We start from the raw sequence: 11029 nt of genomic DNA on the forward strand, positions 1-11029 counted from the left end.
GGAGCTGCAGATGCTGGTTTAGACCGAAGATAGACACAGATGCTGGAGTAACTCAGCGCGTCAGGCAGCATCTCACGAGAGAAGCCGGAAGGGTCTTGACCCGAAACGCACCTATTCCTTTTCTCCAGAGATGCTGCCTGACCCGATGAGTTACTCCAGCATTGTGTGTTTATCTCACACGCCCACACTGCCACCCTGTGGAAAAAACATTCCCATTCCTACGTAAACCCCTTCGCATCCAGCACAGATATCACTAGAAGCGGTTTACAAGGTCTGAAGAAAGGTTTCAACTCGAAATGTCACCTATTCCTTTTTTCCAGATACGCTGTCTGACCCGCTGAGTTCCTCATCCGTTAGAAACATAGACACATAGAAAATAGGTGCAGGAGTAGGCCATTCGGCCCTTCGAGCCTGCACCGCCATTCAATATGATCATGGCTGATCATCCAACTCAGTATCCTGTACCTGCCTTCTCTCCATACCCCCTGATCCCTTTAGCCACAAGGGCCACATCTAACTCCCTCTTAAATATAGCCAATGAACTGGCCTCAACTACCTTCTGTGGCAGAGAATTCCAGAGATTCACCACTCTCTGTGTGAAAAAAAAATGTTTTCCTCATCTCGGTCCTAAAAGATTTCCCCCTTATCCTTAAACTGTGACCCCTTGTTCTGGACTTCCCCAACATCGGGAACAATCTTCCTGCATCTAGCCTGTCCAACCCCTTAAGAATGTTGTACGTTTCTATGAGATTCCCCCCTCAATCTTCTAAATTCTAGCGAGTACAAGCCGAGTCTATCCAGTCTTTCTTCATATGAAAGTCGTGACATCCCAGGAATCAGTCTGGTGAACCTTCTCTGTGCTCCCTCTATGGCAAGAATGTCTTTGTTTGTGTCTTCGGTTACAGTCCTCCAGTTTTTACTTTGATGAATTGCTCTGGCAGAAACAAACCATGGTCCATCCGTCCCCTTCCCTTCAGCTCCCCCGCTTTCATTGCAGTCACACCAGAAGATTAGCAGAGATGCAGCTCGCTGGAGTCTCTCTCCGCAAAGCTGCATTAAAGCGGCCATCAGAGGCGACGCCGAGATGCAATTACACAGACATTTTAATTCAGCCTTTTATCTTCAAAGGTTTCTCCCTCGAGGATTCGTTGAGTTGTGAGATAATTGTTTTAGTTTTAGAGATACAGCGCCGAATCAGGCCCTTCGGCCCACCGAGTCCGCATCGACCAGCATCCCCCGCACACTAACACTACCCTACACACACTATGGACAACTTTATCGTTATACCAAGCCAATTAACCTACACACTTGCACCTCTTCGAAGTGTCGGATGAAACCGAAGATCTTGGATAAAACCCACGCAGGTCATGGTGAGAACGTACAAACTCCGTACAGACAGCACCCGTAGTCAGGATCGAACCCGGGTCTCTGGCGCTGAAATCGCTGTTAAGGCAGAAACCATTGTTGAGGGACTGAAACTGACTCGCGAGATGCTGCCTGACCCGCTGATTTACTCCAGCCACACACACACACGCGTACAAACGGGTAACCGGTGAAGAGGTTACCTAAAATTGGACAATTCTGTCTGAAGAAGGGTCTTGACCCGAAACATCACCACTTCCTTCTCTCGAGAGATACTGCCCGATCCGTACCCCATCAATGTTCATACCGCTGTGTTGTACGCTACCTTCTCGATGGGGTCGCTTTCAAGAACCCTTCACTACCGCCGAGGGCACAACAATGGCAATGCTTTGAAGACTTATATTAAACACGTCGGGTCCCTGCCTCGTTACCTAGGCCGAAGCCAAGGGTTCCGACATTCATTCTTGGACCACATTGAATTGAAAAGGCATTTAAAATGATTGTATTAAATTAATTCGGAAGATTGGCAAGTGGAGATGGTCCAGATGAGCTTTGAACATGTCCACCGCCAGTTTCAAGCTCTACGCTTGATCCCCCCCGCGCTAATACAAGTACCAAAGCGCATTTAACACCGAATCTACCTCCAATTTACAGGGAACCCTCACATGACTGCGGCAGGATCGCACCACGGGCTTGGATAGAGTGGATATGGAGAGGATGTTTCCACTAGTGGGAGAGTCCAGGACCAGAGGCCATATCCTCAGAAGTAAAGGACGTATTTTAGGAAAGAGATGCGGAAGAGAGGGATAAGGGTGAATGTCTTTAGTCAGCGGATGGTGAGTCTGTGGAATTCATTGCCACAGAAGGCTGTGGAGGCCAATTCAATGGATATATTTAAGGCAGAGATAGATCCTTGATTGGATGTCAGGGGTTATGGGGAGAAGGCAGGAGAATGCGGTTAGGAGTGAGAGATAGATCGGGCATGAGTAAATGGCGGAGTAGACTTGATGGGCCGAATGGCCTAATTCTGCTCCGATCATTTACGATTGTATGATCTTAAGGGGTACTTTCGTGCTACACTGAGGCACGGTGGGGGCAGCGGTAGAGTTGCTGCCTTCCAGCGCCAGAGACCCGGGTTCGATCCTGACAACGGGTGGCTTGTCTTGTACGGAGTTTGTACGTTCTCCCTGTGACCGCGCGGGTTTTCCCCGGGTGCTCCGGCTTCCCACCACACTCCAAAAACGCACCTATTACACGCTTTGTCCAGCCCCTCCTCCCTTCTAGGTTAATCGGCTTCGATCAAAAAGATAGTAAACTGTCGCTGGTCGGTGCGGATCCGATGGGCCGAAGGGCCTTTATCGCGCTGTAGGTCTAAGCTAAAATTAAACAAGGAATTCCTGATGCTGGTTTCCAAAACAGACACAGAGTGCTGGAGTAACTCAGTGGGTCTGGCAGCATCTCTGGAGAACGTGGATAGGTGATCGCGAGAAAGGGTCCCGACTCGAAACGTCGCCTATCCATGTTCTCCAGGTATGCTGCCTGACCCTCTGAGTTACTCCAGCACTCTGTGTCTTCTTCACCTCCAGTCTGCCGGTGACATCTACCGGCGAATATTAACCACAACTGCGAGGTGTAAATGCATGGGGGTTACACATAGGCAGAATGTCGGGACAATCTCAGCAGCGGCTGAAACATGAACACTGAGAATAAGACTTGGGTTACAGTAGCGGGCCGCGAGATCCCACGGTAACCACCTCCCCTCCAACAACGAAAAATGTCATTCCTTGAGTCTGAAGAAGGGTCTCGACCCGAAACGTCACCCGTTCCTACTCTCCAGAGATGCTGCCTGTCCCTGTCTCTGTCCCACTTAGGAAACCTGAACGGAAACCTCTGGAGACTTTGCGGTTCCCGGAGGTTTTTGTCAGTCTTCCACTACCTGCTTCCACTACCTGCAACCTCCGGCAACCACCTGCAACCTCCGTGAACCGCACGGAAACCTTGGGTGGGGCGCAAAGTCTACAGAGGCTTCCGTTCAGGTTTGTCATTCCTAAATTTCGACCAGGATTTTAATCCTTCAAGGAGGCACATGAGCGTGATTGTGTTTAAGAAGGAACTGCGGGTGCTGGAAAATCGAAGGTAGACAAAATTGCTGGAGAAACTCAGCGGGTGCGGCAGCATCTATGGAGCGAAGGAAAAACCTATTTCCTTCGCTCCATAGATGCTGCCGCGCCCGCTGAGTTTCTCCAGCAATTTTGTCTACGAACGCGATTGCGAGTGTGTTATGCCCGCGTACCACCAACACTGTGGGTTGACTAGACGCAATTGACGCTTTCCACATCTTTCGAGAGATTATCACCAACTTTTCCCCAAGGAATATTCTTGGCTAGTTTCCCCGACTGTTCGACGTGGAAGAGACTACAAAAAGTAGTAAACACTGCCCAGTCCATCATGGGCTCTGACCTTCCTTCCATCGAGGAGATTTGTCGAAGTCGCCGCCTCAAAAAGTATCAACAAAGACCCACACAACCCTGGCCACACACTCATCTCCCTGCTACCTTCAGGTAGAAGGTATAGGAGCCTGAAGACTGCAACGACCAGGTTCAGGAATAGCTACTTCCCCACAGCCATCAGGCTATTAAACCTGGCTCGGACAAAACTCTGAACATTAATAACCTATTATCTGTTATTTGCACTTTATCAGTTTATTTATTCATGTGTTTTGTAGTCAATGCCTACTATGTTCTGTGTGCTGAATCAAAGCAAAAATGTAATTGTCTTATCAGGGACACATGACAACAAACTCACTTGAACTTGAACTTGAAATCTGAATTAATAAGCAAAGTAGGAATTTTGCTTTTCCCATAGATAGTTTGTGTTAACTTCGTGAAAATGCTGGGGCAAATTAAGACCGTCTGATTTCGGTGTAAACCAGCATCTGCAGTTCCTTCCTACACCAGTTAAAGAATAGCGTCGCGTTAACTCACCAAACAGATTGAATAGCTGCTAATATAATAATAATAATCCACAAAGAATGAATGGCTGGTGTTCAGGGTCTCGACCCGAAACGTCACCCATTCCTTCTCTCCAGAGATTTGCTGCCTGACCCGCTGAGTTTTACCTCTGTCCCACTTAGGAAACCTGAACGGAAACCTCTAGAGACTTTGCGCCCCACCCAAGATTTCCGTGCGGTTCCCGGAGGTTTTTGTCAGTCTCCCTACCTGCTTCCACTACCTGCAACCTCCGGCAACCACCTGCAACCTCCGGGAACCGCACGGAAACCTTGGGTGGGGCACAAAGTCTCCAGAGGTTTCCTTTCACGTTTCCTAAGTGGGACAGGGGCAATATTAATATATTCTATTTACTATTAATTTTTACTCCAGCATTTTGTGTCTATATTCAATATAGCATTAGTGATTGATCGGCGGTATAGTATCAGCGATTGACTTGTAAAGGTGATAGTAGTGATCGGTATCAATATATTATTGATAATAGACGGAATGGTATTGAAGACTCATTGACGGTATCGAGTTCAGAGCACAGTGATTCTCCGCCCTTTGATACACGGGTAATCTAGTCGATGTTATCAGAAGGCGTTTCGCGTTAAACGTTGTGAAAAGTCACCCCTTTCCCCTGCCCCTTCCCTCTTCCCTCGCTCCTACCCCCCCCCCCCCCCCACCCCACACACACACACACACGCACCTACCTCACTCCCCCCCCCCCCCCCCCCCCCCCCCCACACACACACACACACACACTTCACTCCCCCCCCCCCCACCCCCCACACACACACTTCACTCCACTCATCAGTCCGAATGGTTCCGAGCCGAAAGGTCACCTGTCCATGTTGTCCAGAGACGCTGTCTGGCCCGCGGAGTCACTCCAGCACTTTGTGTCCTTCTGTATGTTAACTAGCATCTGCAATTCTTTATTTCTACGTAACAAGATGCAGTAAAAGGGTGTAAAAGTTCCCACACGGTAGATCGGAATAAAACACAGCGTGATACAAACGCTATTAATTCAAAATATTGGACCCTCCCCCCCTCCCCTTTCTGGGCAAATAGTGTAAGAGATTTCATTATTTTACAAACTCTACCTAGTTCAATATGACAGACACAAAAAACTGAAGTAGCTCAGCGGGCCAGGCAGCGTATCTGGCGAAAAGGGAATAGGGGACGTTTCGGGTCGAGACCCTTCTTCAGACCGAGAGTCAGAGGAAAAGACTGGATAGACTCGTTTGTACTCGCTAGAATTTAGAAGATTGAGGGGGGATCTTATAGAAACGTACAAAATTCTTAAGGGGTTGGACAGACTAGATGCAGGAAGATTGTTCTGGATGTTGGGGAAGTCCAGAACAAGGGGTCACAGTTTAAGGATAAGGGGGAAATCTTTTAGGACCGAGATGAGAAAAACATTTTTCACACAGAGAGTGGTGAATCTGTGGTATTCTCTGCCACAGAAGGTAGTTGAGGCCAGTTCATTGGCTATATGCAAGAGGGAGTTAGATGTGGCCCTTGTGGCTAAAGGGATCAGGGGGTATGGAGAGAAGGCAGGTTTGGGATACTGAGTTGGATGATCAGCCATGATCATATTGAATGGTGGTGCAGGCTCGAAGGGCCAAATGGCCTACTCCTGCACCTATTTTCTATGTTTCTATGTTGTTTGCAGCCAAGGATTGTTCAATTTGTCAAACGGGTTCCTCCAATAGTTTATCTCACCCTGCAGTGAATCCAATATCCCCCTCCACCACCGCCATGTAACTGGCCGGAGTTTCAGCAGCTGATTAAATATTTACCATGTAAAGCACGCTGTCTCCACTGTTTCCAACTGCAGGTAATCATCATAAATCTCAGCTCCAAAAACCCAAAGAGCTTCCTGGAAAACCTATTTGCAGAGCGGGTTAATGGACGAATGTGTTTCTTGGCGGAGCGTTTCCTGTTGACGATGAGCAGACGGCGTTTGCAAATGGATATTACTTTCACTCCTGGCAGATTGGACAGTTAATCCCCGCACAAAGTCCACGTTAATATAGGAAAGGGAGTCCCTGGGCCATTCCATTCAGAGTCATAGAGTCTTACAGCGGGGTAACAAGCCCTTCGACCCAACCTGCTCACACCTGCCAACGTGCCCCAGCTGCACTAGTCCCACCTGCCTGCGTTTGTCCCATATCCCTCCAACCGTATCCTATCTATGTACCTGTCTAACTGTTTCTTCAACGTTAGGAAAGTCCCAGCCTCAACTACCTCCCCTGGAAGCTGGTTCCGTGTACCACTACCCTTTGTGTAAAAACGTAATCCCTCAGATTCCTATTAAATCTTTTCCCCTTCATCTTAAACCTATTTCCTCTGGTCCTCAATTCACCTACTCTGGGTAAGATAATCCGTGCATCTACCCAATCTATTCCTCTCAATCCACCATTGGCATGACCGGCCTTACCTGATGTTGTAGAACACCACTTACATATGACTAATATATCTCACACATTTTGACTTTTAATCTCTGTGCTTTGTACTGCAGTGCCCGCAGGATGTTCCATGCTGACCACTGGCCTTGTGGTCAAAGGTGTCAGTCTCCGGAAGAATCTTCCACAAAGGACAGATGGTGCGGCAATGTCCAGATGACCGGCAGCATCTCTGGAGAACATGGATAGATGATGTTTCAGGTGAAGACCTTTCTTGAGGCGGATTGTATTGGGGGGTAGAAGGCTGGAAGAGAGGTAGGTGCCGGACAAAGTCTGATTAGTCATAGGTGTAAAATAGATACAAAAAGCTGGAGTAACTCAGCGGGTCAGGCAGCATCTCTGGAGAAAAGAAATAGGTGACATTTCAGGTCGAGTCCCTTTCTTAAGACTGGGGGGGAGGTCTTGACCCCAAACATCACCGATTCCTTTTCTCCAGAGATGCTGCCTGACCCACTGAGTTACTCCAACTTTTCATGTCTATCTTCAGTTTAAAACAGCATCTGCAGTTCCTTCCTACACAAGTGATAGGTGGACACAGGTGAGAGGTGGGGGGTTTGATTGACAAATGGGTGGAGTAAGTGAAAAGGCCGGAGGTGAAAAGAAGACACAAGGATGTCAGATATGTAGCCTCATCTTCTTTGTTTACTCTTGAAAGTCCTTTCAGAGCGTCTAATTTGCACCAACTAAAATTGTAAATATTGTCCAAAAGGAAAACAAAACCTAGTGAGAACCAACCAGGTACTTCTTGTCGATCCACACAGAGTAACTGTTTTTGTGGTGGTGGGGCAGCTGCGTGTAGGAAGCAACTGCAGATGCTGGTTTACACCTAAGATAGGCACCAAATGTTCATCTTTTCTTCTTCTTGCGTATGGTGTGCACAGCCTAAAGTTGTAGGACAACTTGTTCTATTTGATTTTGTTTGATTGTGCACACCAGGTTCATTGCATTCGTCGAAACAGGGCGGACCACGTGAAGGTTGCAATCTCCCACCCCAAAATGTTCATCAATTCACGTGATAGGAGCAGAATGAGCCCATTCGGCCCATCAAGTCCACTCCGCCATTCAATCATGGCTGATCTATCTCTCCCTCCTAACCCCATTCTCCCTGCCTTATCCCCAATAACTCCTGACACCCGTAAGAATCAACAATCTATATACTCTGCCTTAAAAATATCCATTGAATTGGCCTCCACAGCCGCCTGTGGCAATGAATTCACCACCCTCTGGCGAAAGATGCTGGAGTAACTCGACGGTAGACAAACATGCTGGTGAAACTCAGCGGGACAGGCAGCATCTCTAGAGGAAGGGATAGGTGCCGTTTCGGGTCGAGGACCTTCTGCAGTAATTTGCTGATCCGGAGATGGCACTTTACAAAGAGTTGCAGTCAGACACCGGCGACCATTTGGTCAATACGGAAACACGTGTCTTATTCGCCGAGGCGGCAATGATAATGTTCTTTGTGTGGTCTTATCAGTTTAATTGCAGGCACAGGCCGCGTGGTAGAATGTAGCGTTGAGAACAAAGGACAAAACGGCAGGCGGGCCCGCATGGTGCTTGGTCCATGACTCATCCGAGTTCTAATAGCGAACTCAGTGTCTTGCTTAAAGGGAAGGGGTGGCACCTGGAACCATTCATCAAGACATTGCTCGGATTTCTATCCCGAGGGATCAATGCTGAAATTACAGTTGGGAGATAAGACTGAGCCTCGTGTAGGAAGGAACTGCAGATGCTGGTTTAAACCGAAGATAGACACAAGAAACTGGAGTCACTGAGCAGGACAGGCAGCATCTCTGGAGAGAAGGAATGGGCGATATTCTTCTCGACCAGAAAAGTCAGTCACCCATTCCTTCCCTCCAGAGATGTTGCCTGATCCGCAGAGTTACTCCAGCACTTGGTGTCTATCGTGTGTTAAGGTTGCATCAATACAAAATAGTCACCGTGGGCAAAACCAAAGATACAAGGGCAGAACCGAACCCGGGATCCAATCTCAACTAACCTGAAGAATCGAAGTCTCTCGATTTGGAGATTCACGGAAAATCATGTCTGTTTTAAGTAATTACAAAACTTGTGTTCTTTAGCCCCAGTTAACTGAAAGTCAGCTAAATCTATTTGCAACCAATACTTTTTTAAAAAATCGGTAATATTCTTCGGCTCTGAAGCCGAATTGTGATCAATTTGTTTAACCCCAGCCGAATCCTGCCATCCCTCTCTGGATTCATGCAGGAGCGGATTGTAACCATAGACCAGTCTCCCAGCGCCATCTACCGGCCTCAGTGCTATCCGACCAGATAAATAATAGACACAAAAAGCTGGAGTAACTCAGCGGGACAGGCAGCATCTCCGGAGTGAAGGAATGGGTGACGTTTCGGGTCGAGACCCTTCTTCAGACCCCGGTCTGACCCGAAACGTTACCCATTCCTTCTCTCCAGAGATGCTGTTTGTCCCGTTGAGTTACTCCAGCATTCGGTGTCTCTTCGGTTTAAACCAGCATCTGCAGTTCCTCCCTTCAGAAAAAGAATCTTCGACTTCCTTGCATCGTTGGCCATCGATATGAATACTATGTTGGGAAATACACTCAGCAGACCAGGCAGCATCTCAGACACACACACACAGACACACATGTGCACACTGACATACAGATACCAGTATACACACACACAGAAACATACCAGACACACACACAGACACACATGTACACACAAACACCGAAAAGCCACAAGTACACACACACACACACACAATGCTGGAGTAACTCATGGGATCAGGCAGCAACTGCCTGATCCCATGACCCATCTTCAGACTGAAGGGACTTGGGTGTTTTTTTTTGTAAACCAGCATCTGCAGTTCCTTGTGTCTCTGTTTGTGGATGATTTGTTCCTCTTAAGTCCCACACTGCACTGATATTTGTTGAGATCCTTATTTCAGACCGGGGGGGGAAAAGACACAAAGTGCTGGAGTAACCCAGAGGGTCAGGCAGCATCTCCGGAGAGCATGGACAATGATGTTTCCGGTGGAGACTTTTCGATGTCTGACATCGCTTCAGACTTTAGAGATACGGCGCGGAAACAGGTCCTTCGGCCCATCTAGTCTGCGCCGACCAGGGATCACCCAGCACACTAGCACTATCCTACACGTTAAGGATAATTTACTATCTTACCAAAGCCAATTAACTTACAAACCCGCACCTCTTTGCAGTGTGGGAGGAAACCGGAGCACCCGGAGAAAAACCATGCAGGTCACAGGGAGAACGTACAAACTCCGTATAGACAGCAGTATAGTCAGGATCGAACCCGGGTCTCTGGCGCTGTAAGGCAGCAACTCTACCGCTGCGCCACCATGCCGCCCTAGTGCTCTTATGGCATTAAAATCAGTACTTCCCTGATGTTCTTTCCCCTCTCATACATTAATCAATTATTGTGATTCTTCCTCTACCCACCCACCCATCCATCCATCCATCCATTATAAGCAATTAATCCAACACAGAGCATGGCTTTGGGGAGTGGAACGAAACCAAAGCACTCAAGGGAAATGCCAACGGTCGCTTGGAAAAAGTGCAAACTTCATTCAATTACAGAGATCAGGATTGAACCTGAGTTCCTGGAGGTGGATTAGCATTCCCTGCTATGTCTCTGTGCTACACATCATTAATTATCTGTCCGAGGTCTTACACTGCTTAAATTCCAATCCTGTTCTCAGTCTCTTTCGGTCTGAAGAAAGGTCCCGACCCGAAATGTCACCTATTCCTTTTCTCCAGAGATGCTGCCCGACCCTAAGTTACTCCAGCATTTTGTCTCTACCTTCGGTGTAAATCAGCATCTGCAGTTTCTTCCCACACACTCGGTCACTTTCAGACTGAGGGACTTAAAATTTCTCATCGCCATTCTCTCTGCTCTCAAAATGTCACCCATTAACGATTCTGCATCGGTCCCCACCACTCTTTCTGAATCCATCGTATTTCAACTTCTCAAACAATTATCCTATAAATCCTTTCATTTTAATTAATCTTATCTCAGCTTAGCCCTTTAATTTGCTCCAGAAAAGCTCGTTCATCTCACACACAACGTGTGTCAAGCTGGAAAGGTTGCAGAGATTTATATTGCCAGGACTCGAGGCCCTGAGCTATAAGGTTGAGCAGACTAAGGCTCCATACTGTGGAGTGCTGGAGAATAAGAGGTGATCTTATGGAGGTGTACAAAATCATGAGGGGAA

Source organism: Leucoraja erinacea, chromosome 16 (genome assembly GCF_028641065.1).
Source record: "Leucoraja erinacea ecotype New England chromosome 16, Leri_hhj_1, whole genome shotgun sequence".
Lineage (NCBI taxonomy): Eukaryota > Metazoa > Chordata > Chondrichthyes > Rajiformes > Rajidae > Leucoraja > Leucoraja erinaceus.